Source organism: Ambystoma mexicanum, chromosome 2q, assembly GCF_040938575.1.
Source record: "Ambystoma mexicanum isolate Mex_15411 chromosome 2q, UKY_AmexF1_1, whole genome shotgun sequence".
In the NCBI taxonomy this organism is placed as follows: Eukaryota; Metazoa; Chordata; class Amphibia; order Caudata; family Ambystomatidae; genus Ambystoma; species Ambystoma mexicanum.
In genome coordinates this window covers 922,665,799-922,688,253 of record NC_090924.1, presented here as the reverse complement: position 1 = coordinate 922,688,253, position 22,455 = coordinate 922,665,799, and the positions used below count along the sequence as shown (strand labels likewise).

General features: G+C 44.6%; 1 long non-coding RNA gene across 1 annotated transcript in view; it reads left to right on the top strand.

Annotated features, from left to right (window-relative positions):
* Positions 1-22,455, top strand: part of LOC138569038 (uncharacterized) — a 137,377-nt gene that overhangs the window by 57,215 nt on the left and 57,707 nt on the right. Inside the window, exon 2 of the long non-coding RNA XR_011303071.1 lies at positions 17,909-18,025. This is a non-coding gene — a long non-coding RNA (uncharacterized lncRNA). The remainder of the gene's footprint in view (positions 1-17,908; positions 18,026-22,455) is intronic.

Below are 22,455 nucleotides of genomic sequence, written 5' to 3'. Positions count from 1 at the left end.
TGAATTTCTCTCTCTTCTTCCCTTTCTCTTCTCCTGTAGAACCCCAAAGGTTAACGCTCTCACCTTAGGTAAGTGAATGCCGTGCTCTCCATCTGCCTTTGGGCAGGGTGCTGTAACCAGTTTCTTCACTCGATAAGGGGAGCAGGCCTCTTGACTTCAGAGGACTGCTGTCCGTCGTTTACTGCACGAACGGTAAGTTTCGAGTAACTCTAATGTCTTTAAAGTCTTTAGTAATGATGTTTCTTGTTTTGCAGGGTTCCGGCGATGGCGGATGACGGGCTGAAGTGAGTTGAAGATGGAGCCCGTGTGATGAATAGAAGCGCCTGGAAGCACATAAGTAAGCGCTTGTTGCCTGCTTCACGATGCGCTCTAACTGTCTTTTTATTTTGCAGGTACAAGTTCGGAGCGGCTGCAGGGTGCCGGAATACCCACTGGGTTAGATGTGGAAAGGAGTAATGGCACGTGAGTATTAAAGTTCCCCAATGTCTTTAAACGCACCTTGTTTTGTCTTTCAGATGCGGGATGCAGCGCCGAAGGCCTCCGGAGCGTGCGAAGAGTTGGTAAGCTTTTGTCTTTCAGATGCCGGAATGCAGTGTGAAGACCTCCGGAGCGCACGAAGAGTAGGTAAGCCTTTGTCTTTCAGATGCCGGAATGCACCGCGAGGCGTTGGTGACAGCCGATGGACCAGGTAAGTGAAGAGCTGTCACTGAAGACCGTAATGCTAACCTGTTCTTTCTTGTCTTTATAGGTGTTGCTGAAGACTGGATTCAGGATGGTAAGCCTTTTTCCTTAGGCCCAGGATCAGATGCAGAAGACACGATGAGCGTTCTGCTGCAGAGGATGCAGAATAACGCAAAGCAAGATTCATCCATCGGGTGTGGTTTAAATAGCCTCCTGTAGTGCTTAGGTGTCTCCTTCCACAGCCACGCCTAGGTAAGAAAAGAGTTCCTGCTTTCCAGAAGAGTTCCAGTGTTCTGAATCTAGGGAGTGGCTCCTGCCCCACCCAACAGGAAAAGTAGTTCCAAACAGAAGAGGATCAGAGGCTCAACTGGCAGGCAAGTAAGCAGCATGGTCTGCTGCAGGTAAGTCCACCCAAGCATTATGAGCCCGGCGCTTCCAGCGCTGGGACTGGGCATATTTATGAGCCTGGTGCCACTGGCGCCAGGACTGGGTCCAAAAGGTCCCAATTGGGACTGGTTGGCACTCGGAACCTGGGTTATGGATCTGCTTCCAAGGGAGTTGGGAAAACCCTGACCTTTTGGAAGCAGAGATCATGACATTCTGGCTGCTTACACTAGCGAATAAAGAGGGCTTCAAAACCCACTAGCTAGCACACATAGGAAATTAGCATTTAACACAAGCAAGACATGAGAAAGAAAATCCCAAAAAATAAAGGGAATGCAATCGAAATCAGTGTGCGGGGTCTGATAGAGGAAGAAGGATAGAATCGGAAAAATGAGTTTTCAAAGGATATGTAGTAAAACGAAAATTGAATCACATTCAATTTGGAAGGAGCTGGAAATGACCGGCAAGCTCTAAACTATGAAAAACGACGGAAAGGAAATGCACAATCCAAGCTCAGAACATGACAGAGGAAGGGAAACACTTTTAAAGGATGAAAAGAAATATTTGGAAAAAACGAAATTACAAATCCAACTAAATTTAGCTGGAACTAGAACTGTCAGGCAACTTCAAAACCATGAAAAATGAAAGAAAGGCAATACTAAATGTGATGACTGTGCGATATATTGGGGCAAAGCTAAAGTATTTTCTCATTTACGCCCAAACTACATTACTGACAAATATGGCATTCGGTGGGCAGAATACCATATCACCTATTAGACCTTTTCTCAAATGTTTATGATTGTCATATTTATGCAGAGAACACAATACATTTTTGTTTTATAACTTTTGATAGGTTGGTGTCACCAAAATCGTTTTGGACCCACCAGAAGCAGCTCACTGGCAGCTTTTCATAAATCCAAAAATGAAAAATGTATGATTTTTACTTCCCAAGTTATTGCAAAAATTGCATATCTCCTATTGTGTGCAATGGGTGTGAAGCTCTGACTTCACTCTTCCCCACTGTAAGCAGAGATCTGGTTCTTAGCTCTGGTCTCAAGCGGGACCCTTTTGTTCAGGTTAGCCTATAGCTTCAAAGGCTAATTGCTATCTTTGCGACGGCCTGAGTGCTTTTGGTGTAAAACTTGAGGCTCCACAGAACTCCTCTACTCATTCCCATGGTAACACAACTTGGGAAGGCTGGTTTCACACCTGTGGTTCATTGCTACGAATTTAAACTAAAGAGTTGTCTTTTGTCTTTTCCCAGCATTTTACATTTGATCCAACTTTTGCAAATGCACACAATCTAAACATGTAAACCCTTGCAACAGTACTTGCTGAAAACACTGATTACAGAAGGCAACATAATATATTTAAAGGCTTTCGCTATACATTTGAATACTTAAAGTGCTGATTTTGAAGACCCAATTGCAATGTCACTGGGTTCAGTTTTAGCCATGAAACCTTTCATGCTGTTGTAGTTGCACATTTCCTTGTAGATTCTGGTCACTTAAAAGATTCTCTGTGATGTGATCATGATGAACAAACTTACAGTTCCTTAATGGCATTCCTGCATATATTTTGAAGAGCAGGTCTTTGATTTAAAATTACAATGGCTTTAGAAGGCTATGATTTGGTCAAAGTACAAAACTCCATTCTGCAGTACAAATTTGCACACAATCTTGTCATTTTATTTACACGCTGGATGTTGCTGTTTTTGCCAAGGGGGTCTCATCCTTTCCAGACCATTCTCAACAGTATCATGAGGTCTTCCCCTCATGTGTGGAATGGAATATTTTCAGGCATCCCCAGGCTTACATGCCTACATTTGCTCCTTCTTGTTTGGGCAAGGGCCTCATTTTGCATGTACTCCAGCGGAGGCCTTTTGCTGAGGGGCATATCTCCCCCTCAGACTATGGCCTGTAGTTATGGCATTTTAGGGCTATTTCACCCCCACATCACGTGGGTTTGTAAGTTACAAATCACATACATACAGTAGAAACAATAGACTGCTTGGCCATAAAACTAAGACTGTTCCAAAGAGAGGTAGCGGGGTCGAAGTCACTAGATGAATTGATGTGGGTTAGTCATGGGATAACAGTAGAGAGTGAGGCTTGAGACCATGCTGGGTGCAGGAGAACTGGACAGACTCTATTGGACTGCCATCTATATGTAATCTAGCACTTGCAGTACTTGGGTTAAGTAGCATTCATTGCCAAAGACACAGCGATTACACCACAAATAGGAGACCCTTCACCTGGAGGTCCGGTAAACATTGCCAGATCTGTCCATAAGGAGAGACGTGTCTTTCAAAGTCATGCAGGTTGGTTATTGCTGTAGTTTTAATTTTTGTTTTGTATTTAGGGTTTTATATGGGGAGCACCTAGCAAGCAAGTAAGCAACAGAGCGCTGTACATATCGTTGAGTGTAACAAATGATGTAAGGAGGGGGTTACAATATGTGGCCCGGGAGGTGCTGGAAGCGATGTGTGAACTCAAGGAGCCAAGGTGGCACCTAGGTATTGTAGTTGTTCATTTATAATGCGCTTAATACCAATGAGTGGTTTCTACAGGATTCAAACTTGTGTTGCGCTGCATTGTCAGCGCGTTGCTCCTGAGCTATCCTTCCTCCCCATTGACTGATGAGTTACTGCAAAGAGAGTTTGCGCAGTCCGGAATGCAATCGGGCATGGCAGCAGGCTTATATTTGTACACTACCCATTTAAAGTGCAGCAACCTCCATGGAATCTACCCTCGATTCTAAGAAATGACATTACCTCCAATTCCGAGTCTCTGTCCTTCAGAAAGCGAGCATGGCCTTACAGAAAGGCTGCCTGCCGCTCCTGTCCTATTCTTAACATTGCCTAATGCCAGGTTTTTGATAGTGAAAGAGTGGATTGAGCAGGCAGACAGCTTTATAATGAGTGAGGTGTACAATTTGTTACAGCGATGTGATTTCTAAACTGTAATATCTTTTCGAGGTTTATTAAATCATATAAAATTTCAATTTACGATGTAATAACCTTGAAAGGATGGAGCGCGCACGAGTAATAAGACTGACAACATTTCTTCCCTTTATGAACTGTGTCGCTGATTGTGTTAAAACTCTGGTGCCTAGCAAGATTATTGATGTTATAAAGGAGTAATTCTGTATCTCCCAATTCAATTTTGTGAAAGTTAATTACGAATTAGAATAAAACGAGTGCACTTGGAAAGGCTAGACAATCTTGCAATGCGCTTTGAAGTTATTGTGAGCGACAATATGCGGCCGATCTCATTCCGCTGCGAATATCTCTCCTATTAACATGCAGCTATTGCTTTCACATGCGACTGAAAACCTCTGAATGGAACCTGAAAACCATTTCATTGCACGACACCGCAAAAAAAAAAAAAAAAAAAAACAGCCAATCAGGGTAACTAGAAATGTGTAATTCCCGCGGGAACAGCGAATGATTGATGCCTCTGTTCAGACACCTTGGGAACGCTTTCGCATCGTTCTTCTACTGCAACACTTTGTTTATTTTAACGAACCTTTTTATTGGATGTCTTTTTGTTTTGTATGGAATCCGACTTAGAAATGAATGCGAGTGGCGTCAGTGTGCTACATAAATTCATCATAGAACTTCGACATGAGACATGCTCTCATACGTCTCTAAGAAGACCTCGGCCCAACATGCCAATAGCAGGCTGAGTTTCTAATGTACCATTAAACCTCAACACAGGGTCGCTATGGGATACAAACTAGGCTAGGGCAAAATTTAAAAAGTGACCCAAAATTGAAAATGTGTTACTTTTGGGGGAAAATTGTTTGAGTACAACCTAAGCAGGTCCTTTTGGTAATGTGTTTGAAAGAATATGGTCAGTAACATTGGGCGAAAGTACCAGTTAATGAGTTCAGGGCTGTGTCCCCCTCGCTCCGCCTTGAAGGATTGCAGGGAATAGGCTCTTACTCTCCGCATGGCTGGTAGATGCCGCAGGACATTGGGGTGCACGGTGTGACAGCTCGGTGTGGATGCACATCACAAGGAAGATGTGTTGTATCTTGTCTTGCTTACCTGGCTGCCTTTGAGTGCGTTGAATCCTGGGTGTGTGACAGGTGTTTGGAGAACATTTTAAATGTTCCGTCTTGGTGTTCTGTGCCTGACATTTGAGAGAGTGCTTGCCACCATGATTGGGTGAACGATGGTCTGCCCTTCTGCTACCTCTGTGCTGCCTACTGCTTCATCCTTCCCCCTATCTCCATCAGAGCTATCTTTAGGCATAGGTGACCTGGGCGATTGCCCGGGGTGCCATATTCGCCTTAAGCCACGCCAGCTCGGGATGAGCCTTTCAAGGGCTCCCCTGAGTTGCCATGAGGAAGGCACCCTATTTAAATGAAAGTATCATGCTCTTGGCGCCAGACAGCCTTCTTTCACTGCCGGTAGTCCACCCATAGCTAGCAAGCACCCTGCTGCATTGTACAATTACCAGGGCTGATTCTGGCCCCTCCCAGCCTCTGCTGAGCTTTCTGTCCCATTGCACTGACAAGGAGAGCACTTCACTTTGTGGCTCAGTGCAACATTTCTGTGCACTTTGGTGCACTGTCCTCACTGTGAAGGTAACTCCAGATAGCGCATTTGATCCTTGCGCTACATCTGGCATCTACTGTGGGCTTGCTTGGCCTTCAAGTACCCTCTAGTGTCCCATGCTCCCTCTGCCCACCGCTCATAATGTAGTGTTCCTTCATGGTGTCCTTGTGCTGTCAAGCTTATTTCCACTGATAGGAAGGACCTCCGTGTACCCACGCCTGCCGCTAACAAGCTTGACCCACACAAGCTTTCACACACCTCAGGATTCGAAGACTTCAACAGTGCAGCATTCCTCTAATTACCCCACCCCCAAACCCCCACCCCCGATAAGGCTCCATCTTCTTCAAGGGATGCTCTGTTGGTTGCCTTCTTCAAGGTATACTCATTTTTACCATGCAGGTAATACGTTTACAACTCCAATTAAGTCATTAACTCTCAGAAGACTACTTTGAAAAAACACTGACAGGCAATGAGAGCAAATGATTGAAGGCAAATGATTGAAGGCAAGTCTTGATTAACGAGAGCTAAACGAGTTTTCATGGGAAGGTGCTTTTGCCGGGTACCAAGGACTGGGTAGGAATGGCCATAGGGATTAGCATGGCCATGGGCAGTCAATGGGCGGCAAAACCAAACAACACCTAGAAGCTTTGTGTCCAACTTCTTATGACATTTCTCCCTATCTGTACTCTAATGCAATACTTTAATGCCACCGAGGGGCGGACTGGGAACTAAAAGAGGCCCTGGAAATAGGTTTCAATGTGGCCCCATATTACACATTTTCAGCAAGCCCAACCCTTTTCCTATGAGAATATTTGGAAACTACACAAATGAGGCCCAGGGTGCAGAGGCCTACCAGGAAATCTCCAGAGTTCCCTATAGACCAGTCCACCTAATAGCCTAATCTAAACTGTACCGGCCATGCGATAGACTACCCGATATTGTCCCTGTGGAAGGGCCCTTCCATTAATGTTAAGCGTAATGTGATTGCCTGAAAGGATCTTCTCTCGAGGTTTCACACTGCCCCAATCAAAAAACCAGACATACGTCAATATAAAAGCCAGACAAACATCACTGACATAGCCGGTTGCAATGTCACAACAATGCAATTAAAAATAGCTCTTATTTGGAGCATGCATTTTGACAGACACCCAATGCCTACTGTTCTGAAAAGAAATTCTTACAGGGGTGCTTAATTGTCCATCTGATCTTGACGAGCCTCAGCCCTTCGTCATTGCCAGGCAAGTGTCCCTGCCATGGCCCCGCATCCTTTGCACTGCTCTCTCTGTCCCGAACAATTAGGCACTGGGAGATTTGCTACATGACTTCAAACTGACCTGACCTGTGCATGCAGGTAGGCACTTGATAATGCGCATGCTCTGAAGAGATTTGGTTTCATTTTTTGAAAGAGCTTTACTTCCTATCTGAAGCCCCTTTGCTGTCCCGTAGGCGTTAACCTACTCTCTTTCCTCCTCGGTAACTATCAACCTATCCATTCGTAGTGGGCGGTGCATAATATCCATTATGCTTCAGCTCTCCCAGGTTCTCTATCATGCAGCGCGCACCAGGTTTGGCGGACCCTGCATGATGGAACGTTCTATTCTTCCAGTGCCTGCAGGGACAGAGGTCATGCAGGCCCTCATCAGCCAGATGTGCCAAAAGTAGTGAGAGCATCTAAACAAACGGCCTCTGCCCCTACAGGCACTATGAAGTGCTGGGAAGCACTGGTCCCTAGAAAGCTTTGATGGGTTGTAAAACAGCATCTGCAGTGTTAAAAGGTGAAGGTTGTGCCATGGGGAGATGTCCGAGCTGGGGCAAAGGGAGCATGTGGAAGCGTGAATGCTAAAAACCGATATGAATGCAGGTGAGATGTCATAACAGTCAATATCTAGAACCACACTCAGTGCCACGTCTTCATCAGAGCCAATAAGATTATCATATGATCAGGTCAGAAAAGGACTGTACACGTTGTTATGGGTTAGATAGGTTACCTCAATGCATTGTGTCGGGAGGATAGCTCTGGGACAACATGCTCGCCTAGGAAGCAAATCGACTTGGAGCCACACAGGTTCGATCCCCGGGTCTGTGCTCAGAAGCCTTTGGGTACTAAGCACGTTATAAATAACCTATCAAATCATTTAATTGGTACATTAGGGTAATAGTTTGTCAAGTGTTCATTTAGATACTTCTAATTCATTTGAAGGCTATGCTTTTTATTAACACACCATATCTTCATCATCATCTGTTAGGAAAGATTTCTTAATTGTGGGTAATTTTCCTTCTATGTGGCAACCCCTAAACTTTTTGCTGTTGTTTTCACCATGATCTAGACTTTGCCAGAGAAGTGCAGCCTTCTGCCGCACTCCTCTGGGCTTTCGCTCCATTCTTACGGGGAAACTGACATGCCCTTAAGACAGTCAGTACCGGGAAACGTTGTTTTCCGTAGTTTCTTTATCATGTTGCAGCTTTCGCGCAACATGGCACAAGAGGGCACTGTAAGCTAAGTTACGGCTCTCTTCTGTCTCTAGTCTTCTACAGGCCCTAAATACTCTCTTTGTATTGTAAATGAATGGTGCAAGTGAATCACGGACGGGATTGGTGGCAACGATTGTTTCTTGTGTTTTTGAGCTCCTTTTGGCGTTTTAAGCGCGTTTCTCGCGCTTAGCCCAAAATGGTGGCCTGGCTCCCAAAATGGCCAGACCACGAGGCTCTTTGTCCTGTCCGCAGACCGTCTTGCCCCCTTCACCTCCCCCAGGTCGAGCCGACCCGGGGCCTTCCTTATTTGGGCATGTACTTTCCCGCGAAACACAGATGCTTTCGCGGGCTTCTACAGGCCTGGTGTGTGCCTCCAGGATGGGGGCTGGGATGTCTGGTCCCAATACACATCCTGGGCGCCAGAGAGTCTAGGGTGGTGTGAATGCCTGGGACCCCCGTGGTCCATGATGAGGTACACAGATGGTGTGAGTGTTTTATGAGCGGATCTCCAATTGGGTCCCCTCCGTTTTGGCGCGAAGGGAACCGTGGATAAGAGGGGGCTGGAAACGCCACTACCAGGTCGATCTCCTGAGTTCTCATGAACAAAGGAATACAGGAGCCAAGTATCCTGCAACCACGAGGCTGAACCGAGGAATCGCTGGTGACCCGCTGAAGGACTGCTCCTCTGCACTGCTGTCGCTTTGTGAAACCCTTTCTACCTCGGATCAAACGAGAAGGCCTGTACTGGTACTTCGACCCTTGGAATAGTGGGAACAACTATTCTCGGCATCTTCACCATCTCCTGCACGTAAGCCTTCGGAAGTGTCTCTGGGCCATCCAGCAGACTGACCAGCCTACCCAGGAGCCTTGCTCTGTAACCGCCATCAGGTTGTGTTGTATTACGAGTCCTTGTCACTCTCACACGATTCGTACACTTGGCATTCCCAGGTCTGAAGTGAGTAGTGTACATTTGGCTGAAATACACACGGCCGCCCCGTTGCCCTGCTGTGGTAACAAGCTGTGCGGGTTCACTACGTTTGGGACGTCCTCAACTCAACTTCTGCTGCTGTGGAATCTACACGACGACGAGACGTCCAATGCTCCTATCTGAACCTGCCAGCACTGAAACTGACGCGGAGAAGCCTGGGTCTGCTTGCATCGGGGACCGGTGAGTAGCTTCGCTAGGAACTGGTCGCCCTCCTGCAGGAGCCCATAATTTTTCCCCGCTGTGTCTAACAGCACGCCTTTCCGTGCTCGCGCTCTGCTTCTGCCCACAGTGGAGGCTGCGCTTGAGTCGCGGAGCGCTGTTCATCTTCATTTGTTCACCGAACTAAACTGCCCGATTCCCTCGAAGAGACTCCCCTTTTTGCCCATTGGCACCAGCAAGGCTCCACTCTTTGTAGGGCTTGGACTTCCTTTTAGTTAGGGGCCTCTGAAGGCGGACTGGGTCTAATTATTATTCGCACTGCCTGTTTTCCTCCCCATCTAGGTGGTCTACACATTTCGTGTGTCTAACTCGTTAGACTCGTTTGTATTTGTATATATATTGTATTGGTTTGGTATGTGTTGGTTTACTGGAGTTTTATTGTGATTTCTCGCTACGGTCAATGTTACAAAGGCCTTGTAATAAATGTGTATATATTTTTAATATAACACCTGTTTGGAGTAATTTGTAAGTGTCCTTGCTTTGTGTGCTCATTGTGGGCTTTCAGTCACCCTCACCCCTCTTGAGACCTAGTCTTGACCGCCGCGATCGCTACCCTGATTGGTCTGGCTTGTCCAGAGGTTACCCTGTTCCAAGAAACTAGGCTGGCCTTCTGAACCTCTGCCCCTCCAGGACAGAGTTCAGAAATCCGTCTTAACATCATCATCAAGTTTATTCGGCGTAATATAAAGCCAATCCATAAAACCAATACAAAAAACATACAAATATTTTGGCATCACAAGGGGAACAGATGTGCAGAGAAAATAGTCAACCAGAATCCTTGGTCAATATATTAAATGGAGGTTTTTGGTCAGGACAATGTCTCACACAGTCGTTTCCTGTGACCCTGTATTATTTGTAAGTATGAGAGTAACAACCAGCCGACTTGGGGTGTGCTTGCCCATAACAAATAGGTCAGTGCAGGCTGGTATTGCACAACACCCAATTCCCTTAGTAAGGGTCATATGAACAGGTTTCTTGCCTTCACATATGCAAGGCAAAACAAAATCAAGTGCCCCAGGTCCTCATATGATGCTTTACAGATTGGGCAGGATCTATCTGTACTCCCACCTCCCCCCGGCCCATGCTGCCTTTAGACGGATGCAGTTAAACCTTGCCCTTGTCACGAGGAACCTAGCCCTGGGAGACTCTGGCCATAATAGGTAATGCTGTTTATCCGGACACATAATAGTCATCAAGCCACCATTTTTGGATTTCATAATTTCTCCACTGTCTTTGTCCAGGTGTACAGACTCTTGACAACAGGCAGTCCAATGATGTATTTCTTCCCTGGAAAGCACACTGCTGGGTGGGTACAGATGCGGACACTTTAACCCGTCCAGCTGTTTCCTAATATGAGCCAACCACAGGATCTTGCGGCTCTGGTCCTTGATTATCAGAAAGGTAATCAATTCATGGGTGAGTGTCGCCCTGCCATTTCCCCATAGACTAAGCCAGTGTACTACTGGCTGCATGGAGATCATGGGCCAGATTACAGAACCTTTGCACCAGTGCAAGTGCAGTTTGCCCTATTTTTTTAAAACACTTGGACATATTAGAAAACTATTGTACAATGACAAGGGCATATTAAAAGCACAAGGGCAGAAATTGCCATAGTTGAAACAAGATACATTTTTGATGCATTTTTGCATCAGGGCAAAGTTTGCCCTAGTACTAATACCATTCCGTATTAGCACTAGGGCAAACTTTGCCCTGGTGCAAAAATGCAGTAGAAATGCATCTTTTGTGCACTAGGGCAATTTTTGCCCTGGTGCTTTTAATATGCCAAACTGCCCTTGTCATGGTGCAGTAGTTGTCTAGTGTGTGCCACTGTTTTTAAAAATAGGGCAAACTTCGCCCTAGTGCTAATATCGTGCAACTTTGCCCTTGCATTGGAGCAAAGTTTCTGTAATATGGCCCCATATCACTAATTGATGTACAGCCCAATTCCGTCCAAAATCCAGAATTAGGTGTGGAACTTGGCAGCCCTAAAGGTTTTTCATAAATTGGTTCTCTAGGGTCTGGACAACATTAACCCCAGAAAGACCCCACAGCTCCATTCTAAATTTGTCTACAAAAACTGCTTTTCCCTTATACAGCTAGAGCAGGGGGTTTATCGGTTTTGCCTTAAACAGGGACATTGCCCTTGAGCCCCAACCATAGCCTGCTTGAATTGCAAGGCTTGTTTATTAATATGAGCTTAAGCGCCCATGCAGGCGGAGAATCTTTCACCCAAGTAATCAAAATGGTCCACCCTGGGGAAAACAGTGGCCCTGCAAAGCATAACCCTGAAGTTGATCCTTCATCTCCCCTTCCAGCAGGACATTACCGCTGATTTGGCTGCATTCACCAACAAATCCAGGCCCTCCATGAAGGTGGCATGTTCTGTTATGAAGGCCTGCAGAGCCCTTGGGGAACGGGCCATCAAAACGGAGTCATCCACATACACCAAAACAGGTTGACCCCAGAAGGTGCTTGTAGAGGCCATTTATGTATAAGCAGAACAAGAGGGAAACCAAGACACATCCCTGGTGCACCCCCAGTTCAACTTTGAAAGAGCTAGTGCAGTGCCTACCTACACCACTCCTCACACATGCTTGAGTATTACCATTAAACCTCGCCAAGAGGTCCACCAATGGCCCCGGGCAATCCATCGACCTGAGCATATCCCACAGCTTTGTGTGGTTGACTTTGTTGAACGCCGGGCTCAGGTCCATGAATGCCAGAAATAGTGAGTGAGCCAGTACCAGGTAGAGATTAAGTGTCTGTTCTGCTGTACCTAGCCCTGGTCTGAAGCCAAACTGGACCTGGGAGAGAACACCACTACTCACAACCTAGTCTACTTCAGTCAGGCCAATATAGCCCTGCCCAATATTTTGAAAATTGAGTACAAAAGTGAGATGGGTCTATATGAGGTAGGAGAGGCCTGGGATCCCTTCTTAAAAATAGGCTGAATCACCGCCATAGACCATGAGGATGGAATTGCCCCCCCCACTCCCGCACATATGATGTTAAACCCCTGGGTCAGCACTTGTGCCCAAAGATCTGGCTCCATGACAAATAGGTCTGTCAGGATGTTGTCCTGACCCGGAGCTCGATTACATCGCTGACAGCCACTATAAACACAATATTTGCCTCAGTGACCATCTCATTACTACTCTCTGGATTAACCCATTCTGCTTATCAGCCTACTCCCCACACTATAGAGAGAGGAAAAATGTTCCAGCCAGGCCTCATCTGATACATTATTAGTTGGGGTCTCCATAGTGACTTTAAAGTGGGGGCCCTTCTTGGCAATTTTCTTAGAATAGTTTAGAGTCATTCTCCTTTGTGGCTACCCCCCAGGCCTCCCATGCATCTTGCTCTATTACTCTTTTCCTGGTAGCCAGTGCCTTGTTATAGCATGATCTGGCGTTTCTAATAGTGTTTTTAGAAGCACTGTTACCACTCAAAACCTCCAGTAAGTTCTTCTTGGCTTTAGAGCAGGCAGAGCCAAACCAACCCCCTCTACTCTTACCTCTGTGTTTACCTGTAGGACAGGAAAACACCAGTGAGAGCTGCATCAGCATACTTCCAAACTCCCCCAAACTATCCTGATTCCCTGACAGTAGGATATCAAGCTCACTCGAACTTGACACTACTTACTTTTTAAATAATTCCTCTTTCCTATCATCCCTCCATTTGAGCCTAACCCTGGATGTGTCAAGCGATAGATACAATGGGTATACCTGGCTCAACACGGCCCCCCCACAGTTGACTCAATCCAAAAATATAATGTGAAAATGATCACTACAGATATCACACAGTACCTCAAAGCCCCTTATGAGTCCCCAGTGCACTGCCGGGACACAGAAATAATCTATTGTGGAGCTGCCTAATGCAGAAGCGAAAGTAACTCTGCCAGGCATATCTCCAACCAAACGCCCGTTTGTGGTCCCTAGTCCCCACTGGTAAAGATAGTGCCGCAGGCACACACCTTCCACACAAAGTCTGGCATCCATCAAGCTGGGCGTAGGTATCCCAGCCACAGCATCCTATGTGGTGTCATATAGATTGTCTACTGGGCCACCCCCCAGTTTTTCACTAAAATCCCCACCCACGATCTATCACACCTTCCCCAAGGAAACCTTGCCGATAGTACCGTCAGCGCAAGGCTTAGGGTATCCAGATAGTTTTTCTCATATTGCTTGTGAGGACTATTGTAGAAATGCACTACTACAAGGTCGGTTTGGCCAGATCTGCAAATTTTGACCACGAGAATAGATGGCACAGGGTTTACCAGGACCACCTGAACACTCTTCAAGTGTGCTTTAACCAAAGTGCATGGCCCCCCATAATTTCTGCCTCTCTTATTTTTCTTCGCCACCCACTGATATGAGACAAAACCATCAACACGGATTTCTTCCCGGGACACTGTTTCTTGGAATAAAGCAATGTCAGTCTTGCTAATTACCTTTAGGGAATCTATGCATGCTAACCTACTTTTTATTAAAGCCCCATTCCATGACAGTAACAACAGGGTGTTTTCCATAAGCTCTACACAGGGGATGCCGTGAGCAGCAATGTGCCCCTCTAATAGCTGCCCAGCGGCAACCCCCGGGGACTGGTATCATTCGATGTCATCCATGTCAGTAAGGCAGGCAAATTGATTCTGGGGCAATACGGGACCAGTTGCTCTACCATCCAGTCCAGTCGCCCCCTCATGCTTTGGCTCACACCATGTGAGAGTAAGGACTGGTCCACTTGGTGGGGGATCCGACCAAGGCCCATGGACCTATTTAGATGAACATAGGTCATGCTCCCACAATATTCTCCCTCGTTTCTCCCTGTCTTGGGGTCAAAGACATGTAACGGTACCAGCCAAGCCCTACGATTATGACTAGAGGTGCACAAATTAGACTTGACCAAATACTTGGTTACCTGTGTATTTTTAAAGGTGAGCACCATACAGTGACCAGCTATTGACATGTCCTTGGAGCCCACCCATGGTGTTCTATGAGCCATTATGATCATTTGAGAGTCTATAAAGTTGCCCTCAATATGTGATTTAACCCACTGCGCTGATTTATTAATCAGGGCCCCACAGTCTTCAGAGCACCCTGTTCCCAAAGTGGGTACACTTAGCATTACACCTACTAGCAGTAGTGCTTCCGCAGGCAACATCAGGGAATATTGCTTAGAGTCCGCCTTTTCCTGTACCTGTGCAATAGTTCTACTGGTTGTTGGTTGTTCCCGACCTGGAATGCTTTGGAGTTTCAAGTATGAGTTTGAAGGTGGGGAAGACTCTGGCCTCTGAGAAGGGATACGTCGGCTTGGAGGGTGGCCTTTGGGGTGATGTATCTCCACGGGCAGCACAGGTCATTTGCCCCTGACCAGTTCCCCATTTGGTCCAACATTTCTTTCCAAGACTTCCCCCTGGGCGACCCTCCTCCGGAGGCAATTGCTGCTAAAACCTAACTTGACCTCATTGCTGAGTCCCTTCGCCTCTGTTTTTAAAGACCTCACTTGGTGGTCCAATATCGACATGGTGTTCATAATATCTGTTTTAAAGGTCCTCAGAAAATTCTTAACTAATGCCAATGAATCATTGTTTTTGCCCTCCACCCCTCCCACCTTGGATGCTTAATAATTCCAACGCCCCCATGGAGGAGGCGGTACTCAAACCCTCCCGAGGATCATTGTGCTGATCAGCCTGGTCCTGAGCACCCATTACCATCGGCAGTGTTTGAGTCGTGGGATCCTGTCATGGCCGTGCAGCATACCAGGCATTGGCGTAGGTATAGAGGTAGGGTTAACCCTCTCTACCTGAACTATATTTATTGGCTCTTGTGTACACACAGGGGCAGATTTGCACAGGGTGGCCCATCTACCGGTGGAGATAATCGCCAACTCAGCCACCCTAATCTCTTCATCTAGGCAGATTACTTTTTGGAGGTATGAGTCCAGAGCCCACACCCTCTCTCCTTTTTTTGCCTAGCGGGACCCTAGAAACACCCTCAGATTCAACTGTTTTCTCCTTCATGTGTGAATTATCTTTAACCTTTCTAACTTTCTATGAATCCTGTGTGGCATGGAGGCTGGTGACGCCTCACGTTTCACCATGGTAAGTTTGTACCCCTTGTGTCGCACACAGAATTATATCCCATATCAGTTTATTCATAAAAGTGTGTTCCAAATCCCAGTGTATGTTTTAATAATTAATGCATTCTTCTCACCACTGAGCGATCTCATGCCATCTGCCACCCTCCATCTTTGTCCACCGCATTGTTAAACCTTTCCCTCTTCTAATGCCCTTTCTTGTTCCTTCACACTTGTCCATCCATGACATTGACTCGCATCGTTCACCTAGTTGTAATTCTCTATTTCATTTGCCCTTTCTCTGTAGTTGCAACGGTATGTCCTCAAACTTCTCACAGTGTCTCCAAATATTCCTGATGCCAATTCTCCCATGTAGCTATTGTATGATGATGCTGTGATAAAACAGACCTCCTAATTCACTGAGCAGGTTGAGACTCGTGAGGAAGGGAAAACAATTCCGGGGATACTTCACTGCCTCTTACATCGTCCATGTCTGCTTTTAATTAAATCTTTCCTAGACAATATCAAATACTTCCTGCTGGGGTGTGTATCCTGCACAGCAATCAGAAAGGTATCATATTTATTATGTATCAACATTTATAAAGCCTGCAGCAGCCCTAAGGCATCGCAGCGCTATATCACGACACTGGGGTGCCACCCACTGCAAGGGCTGCTCATTTTACTTCAGCGCATTAAATATGAAATATGTACTATATCACGTCACTGCGTGACTCAGCATGCATTCGAACCTTGGACTGAACCTTGTGACTTATTTGATGTCGGGCACTGGTTTCTCTAAAAAAAACTTTTTTTCGTTTTTGTGTTTGCATTTTTGCTGTTTCGTAGTGCTTAGAAAAATAGCAAATTGCTCCATTTTGTGGAACTCAATTTGCCAACCTGGAGGGAATGAAGGGCTGAGTTGGTCCGCAGGAATTTGAACCTGTGCCCTCCAAGATGAGCATTGATCACAGCAGCACATTCTTAACTCACTGAGCTGGAGGTGTTCTGTACAAACGAAGAGCTCTAAATTAACATAGAAATATAATGCGTAAATCAAGTCATATACTTCATGGTTACAGGTTTATTGTGTGCTGTAACTATAAGTGTCCTTGGCTGCTGTACCAGGAACATTGTAACAATCTAATGTCAACATTGACTTAACCATGATTCATGCTGCCATAAGTCCCCATTTGGTTTGGAACAGCATGCATATTTAAAAGAGGGAAATCAGACTAGAGAGAGTGCAATTACAAACATAACAGATTTAGACATCTTGACCACTTTGTCCAGTGCTGAAAATGGAAAATATATTCTGGGTGATCCCTCTCACACTTAGGGGGGCGGGGCTGTGGGGAGGAGGTGGCAGGGGCATGGCTCCAAGCTAGGCCATACAATACAGTATCTCTTCATAGAACCCAATCCTGGCAATTCGCATAAAAGCAAAGAGCATTATCAGAACATAATAATGACCACAATTGACCAAATTTGAAACATGTGTTATAGTGATTGAGTAAAAAACACTTTTGAGCGAGCAATGGAAGCTGGGCTATACAGTTTTGATTGGTCATACTACTCAACCAAAGAAAAACATGTCTGTACATTGCAGGACATATATACCAGTTTGAACAGCTGCAACAAGTATGTGAGGCTTTGGCTGTTTCTGTATTCAGTTTCAAGTGAGAGTCTACTGAAAATGTCTGCCTGTTGAAACATGGGTTGCTCGTGCATGTGATAAATCGGCTTCAGGACAGATCTCGTTGGGAGTATCCTGTTCTAAAGCTGTGTTATCACACTCACAAGCAACCAGCACATCAACGAGCAGACCGCTTTCTGAAGACTCAGCAGCAGTGCTGCAGTCTTCTGAAAGCCGCCTGCTCGTTGAAGCGGGGGTTGAACGTCCGTGCTATAGCCCAGGTTCCGAGCGGATTGGTGAGCGTCGTGGGCAAGCCCCTATGTCGGGGGACAGGGCAGCACCCCAGCAAGACAAGTCTTGTCTGAGTGCTGCTCCATCTTGTTCTGGCCCATTTCCTGTGCTGATGCTGTCATAATGGCCGCGAGTCAGACTAAGGTTGGTGAAAGAAGCAAAAAGAGGACTCTGTATCTCAAGAGGTCAAGGAAAGCAGTCAAATAATATAGTTGTTACTAAACTTCTAGCAGAATGTTGAGCTACGTAGAGTATGTTTTTGTACGGAAATTGAAACAGTAGGGCAATACCGACTGTTTAAATCCCACAAACCCGAATTAATAGGCCAAGCAAAGCGAGGATTGTTAACGGAGGCTGAGGGACTTCAACAAACCGGGCTAACCCATCAGGGTGCTCCATATGGCCTTTAGCACTCAGGAAACTCTTTTGCACACACAGATCGCAAATAGTCTGATGCACGATCATGTTTCTATAATCCGAAGACATGTACTAAAAAAGACAGTAAGAACTGAATGCTGACCCAGCGTTAGGAGGGCCTTCATGAAAAAAGAGAAGGCATAGAATGTGCACTCACGATAAGCCTCCTTTCTGTTTCCACAAGAAATAGAACCAGGAGTGGCACAGATGAGGATGGAGATTGGCCAAGAGAAGACTGAGAAAGTGAACCAGCAAAAAAGAGCACCATAACAAGAAGAGGAGAAGCACACAACTGAGACAGGTAAGCGAATGCAGCCCCGGCCGTGGACATAGATTTGCACCAAGGACCCTCAGATTGTTTGCCTCTGCACATGCGTCGAGAATTGCCAATGTTCTCAGCAAACTGGTTGGATAAGATGCACTTCCTGAATGCCAATGGCCAATCGACCTATATAGATGATGTGGGAGTGGTCGTACTTGTATATGTATTCGAATTTCATTTGATTACTTTTCTAGTTCATTTGGCAATCATTTTACCTTACAACATAAGAAATAAAACATTGCTTTAAAAGATAATGAGATGTAAATACACCTTGGGCTATCGTACTAATTACGACCCTAGCCCGTGTAATTCATTTAACTGACATCCCATGGGTCATTCTTAATTGGGAGTGACTAGGTCTTACTCCTTTAATGAAAGGAAGGACAACGCAAAAGATGCAAACGTCCTCCCATCTAGCCGAAAACCCGAGTACAGACTTTAAAATGCTCGATGTGCAAAAGTGATACTTTCTCTAAAGATAACAGCCTACTATGGCATTTTAATGACAATAACCAACAACACTCCACAGTTTCTCACAGCCTTTCAACACTTCATGGTCATGTGAGAGTTTTGGCCACACACGCTTGTCTTTTGCCAGTTTGCTTTGGCACAGTGACAGCTGTTGGACCCTGGCATTTGCAAGCTACATTACTTACTCACCCTCTCTGCGCTGACTTCAGCAAAATTACGTTGTGCTAAATTGAAGCACTTTACACCTCCTTAATAGCACTTTACTTTGCAACCACACCTATAACCGGAGCGCTATACGTAATGGGGTCTTCTCCCAGGTGAAATGAAGCCATTTGCTCCGACATAACATTCCAGACAAAGGTGCACCCCTCTCCTTTTGAATTTGTATTGCCTTCAATGCTGTCATTGCCATGGAGAGGTTTACTTGAAAATGTTGTTTAGACCAGCGCGTCCTAGAATGTTTGTCTGCCTTAAAGGTCAACCTACTTATGTCAATTTTCAATTTTAGGGGACATCTGTGGATCAATTTAAATGGATGCATTGGTACAGTGCTTTCTAGTATCTCTATGATTTGGGTTCTACCAAAAGGTGATACATGCAACAAGATTAGAACAATGCTTGCCTTCTATGGCATTAAAAAGGGAGCCGAAGAAGCAATTTTGTGAGTTTAAACATAGCAGCCCTTGTGCTACCACTGGGACCTTTTCCATACATACTTAACCTTCCCCTGACCAACTTCTTTCCTTTGAAAACACAAAATTTAATGTAATTATTTGTTCTCCGCTTAACAAAATGAATTGATTGTTTTAAGATCAAATAGAGGTATTATAATATGGCTTTATAACCATGAAGTCAAGGGCTACCTCCTGTCCAAGCTTATAATGAGGAGGAATGCATCTAAGAACTGGATTGGCCCTTGTTGAAGGGCTATTAACATTCCTCTCTTGCAAGCAGAATCTTCTCATTAAAACAGGGGAATGCTGAGGCGCGACATTGGATTGTTGGGGCAGGAGGCATACTCCAGCCATTATTAGCACTCTGACACTCTTGGATGGAGCAAACAGAATTCCTCTGTTCCATGGCTAAAATTATAGTATTTTCCCTTGATATGATATTCAAGTAGGAACACCACTTTGTTTATTCCATATGAATGCAGGGATATGTGATGTTAATTTCACTTGTCCATGTGCAGCCCCCACCCTTTTCTAGGGTGGTTTTAGATGGGGAAACCAGGTATATGCTGTGGGATGTTTTAATCTGGCAACATCTGATTCAGGGGAATTTTCCACCCACCCAAATTCAGGCGTGCACATTTATTTAATAAGGTTATTTTTATGCACCTGAAACAAACAATTTAACAATGTTGATTCCCTACAACTTCCTTCCTCTATTGGGACAATAAATGCACAGGGATGCACAGAAGGTCGACTTTGTAAAAAAACTGAAATAATTGAATCAATTAAAATTAAAAGAAATTATAAATCTATGAAATTCCAATGTCAATGGTGAATACAATGAAGAATGATCAATGCACTGGTCACTTCAAATTTCAATGCTAAATGTACTTGAATATATATTTTTGTAAAACCGCACATCACCATATAAACCTTTGGTTGGACCTGAATGCACATGCACCATGAATTGAAAAGTTTATAAGGGTCCAGGATAAAGTTTTCACTTAATAAAATCAAAATTAAATGAGAACATCCCTGCCTATCTAAATCTGTCTACTTCTTAATCATTGAAAATTAATACCTCTCCTCTACCCAATAGACATGGAAGCATCTCATACAGTACTCCAGAAAAGTACATTTAAAAGGCAAGCTACTTGACATTCCTGCTTGCGAATCCCTTGCAAATAGAATTTCTATGTTGGCTAGATTTCCTTCACTGGTGTCTCTATTGCATTAACGTGTGAACGTGTACATTTGTCATTTTCAATAGGCTTCTTAAAGGTTGGAAAATAGGTGGCAAATACTAATCCTGTCTCCTTTGTCTTGAGTGATCCTGCACCATTAACAGGGTTATGCTTGATGATGTAACTAGGAAATGACTTCAGTAACCTTATTTTTCTAGATATGTACACACAGTGTGATATCCTTTTGCCTCCAAGAATACTTATTCTGCGGTTGGTCATTACACAGAGAAGGAGGCAGGGGTTCTCCCAGTATACACACCATGGACATTAGATTGTTACAATGTTCCTGGACCTATTCTATCATATTTATAATTCCAGAAGCACATGACGTACAGTCAATTTACTAACCCTTCCCTCTCATTACTTTCACAAATAAAAAGGACTAGAAGTTAATCTATTCGCCTTTGCAGTATGGCTCCCCTCCAAATTATTTGCCCTTAAAGATATACTAAGATAGGAATTTCTTTTTGGCTTTCTTACAGAGATTTGGGCAGCCCCTTAAGGACTGGCTCCATTCTCTTCCTCTAGTAACAGGTGGGCATCATTCAACAAGATGGGGTTGGCTTCCCTCCATAGCCTGGTTTCCCTTACCGTGCTCAATCAATAATCCAAAAATGGGTTCAAAGGAAAGCAATGTATTCCATTCTCCTTTCTTTTGTTGCCAATTCTCCTTTCTCTCCTTCTTCCCATCAATCAGTCAACCAGTAAGTGAGTGAGTGAATGAGTGAATCTATGTGTTTGGGCTTATATAGATCAGCAACCACTCCCGTCAGAATTGTTTATCATTTCTCTAATCTAATTTGTCACTGTATGTGATTGGATAATGCTCCAAAAGTGAAATCACACTAAACCATCCCCTTTGTACTCATTGGGCATGTTAATGAAGAGGGCAGTCTAATGGGAGTAACATCAACACCTAGTTTCCCACACACTTGATGTGATGTCACCTTGGATATTTCTACATCAAATATTTTAATTTTCTGAAACACCATTTTCCTCACATGTGCTTATGTTACTAATCATTTAATCAGATTACTCACACTCAGGTGAATCATGTGATTCTCATCTCAGCATGATATGTGATGTGTGCATTATAAATTTTCCTTTTCAGATTAAGGGGCTTGCCGGCACAGATGTTTGGATGTATGAATCCCTGGTGCACTATTTCTGTGCAAAAATATAGAAATTCTCCTAATTTGCATAATAACCACATTAACAAATATTTAATTTCCACGACCTTCCTATAACAGTTGTTTACAAAACGGTACTTTACATTTCATATGATAAATCAAAATATTAAATGGGATCTCCAGTTCCTGGTTGTTAACAGTCATATGGTGTCAGTTTATTTAGAGCACAAAGCTAGACATAGTTAGCAGTATGACCGCTGAAAAGCCAAATCATCATGGCACAAGTTCTTTAAGGTTTAGTTTCTCATAGTCACATGTTTAGCGCTCAGTTCCCTTGAATGGCTACAGCCACTTTCTGTAACTTTAGCTGGAAGTCTTCAAAGATGTGAATCACGTACCCCTGGAAAGACTTTGCTGATATGACGATGGAGAGCTGAGCACTGCAGGCCACTTCCCAGAGAATATTAGTTATATTTCTAAAGAGTTTTTGCACAGGCCATGTGTCAGATGGAAGTTGTAAATGGGCAGCCTTTGTTTTTATTACCTTGGCATGTCTCTTAGAACAAAGATCCAAGTAGTTTCAAAGTTGTATGGCCCATCATCTGCATTTATTTTTTCTTGAAGCAAGCCTTTTCCTTCAGTAGCTGTTGGGGGAGGTCAACTTTGCTTTCCAGGCCTAGGCTTGCTTCGTTTACAAATGCAGCCTTTAAAATGAAATGTATTCTGCACAATTCCCCACTGTCATTGTTAATTTAAACAGTACAACATAACCATTTCTTTTCAATCAATATCCTGTCAATTATTGACTTTTTATACTCTGGAGATTTAGGGGCCTGATTCATGGTATTTTTGCCAAGTTCAAAGTGAATTTGCACTGCCGACATAAACCT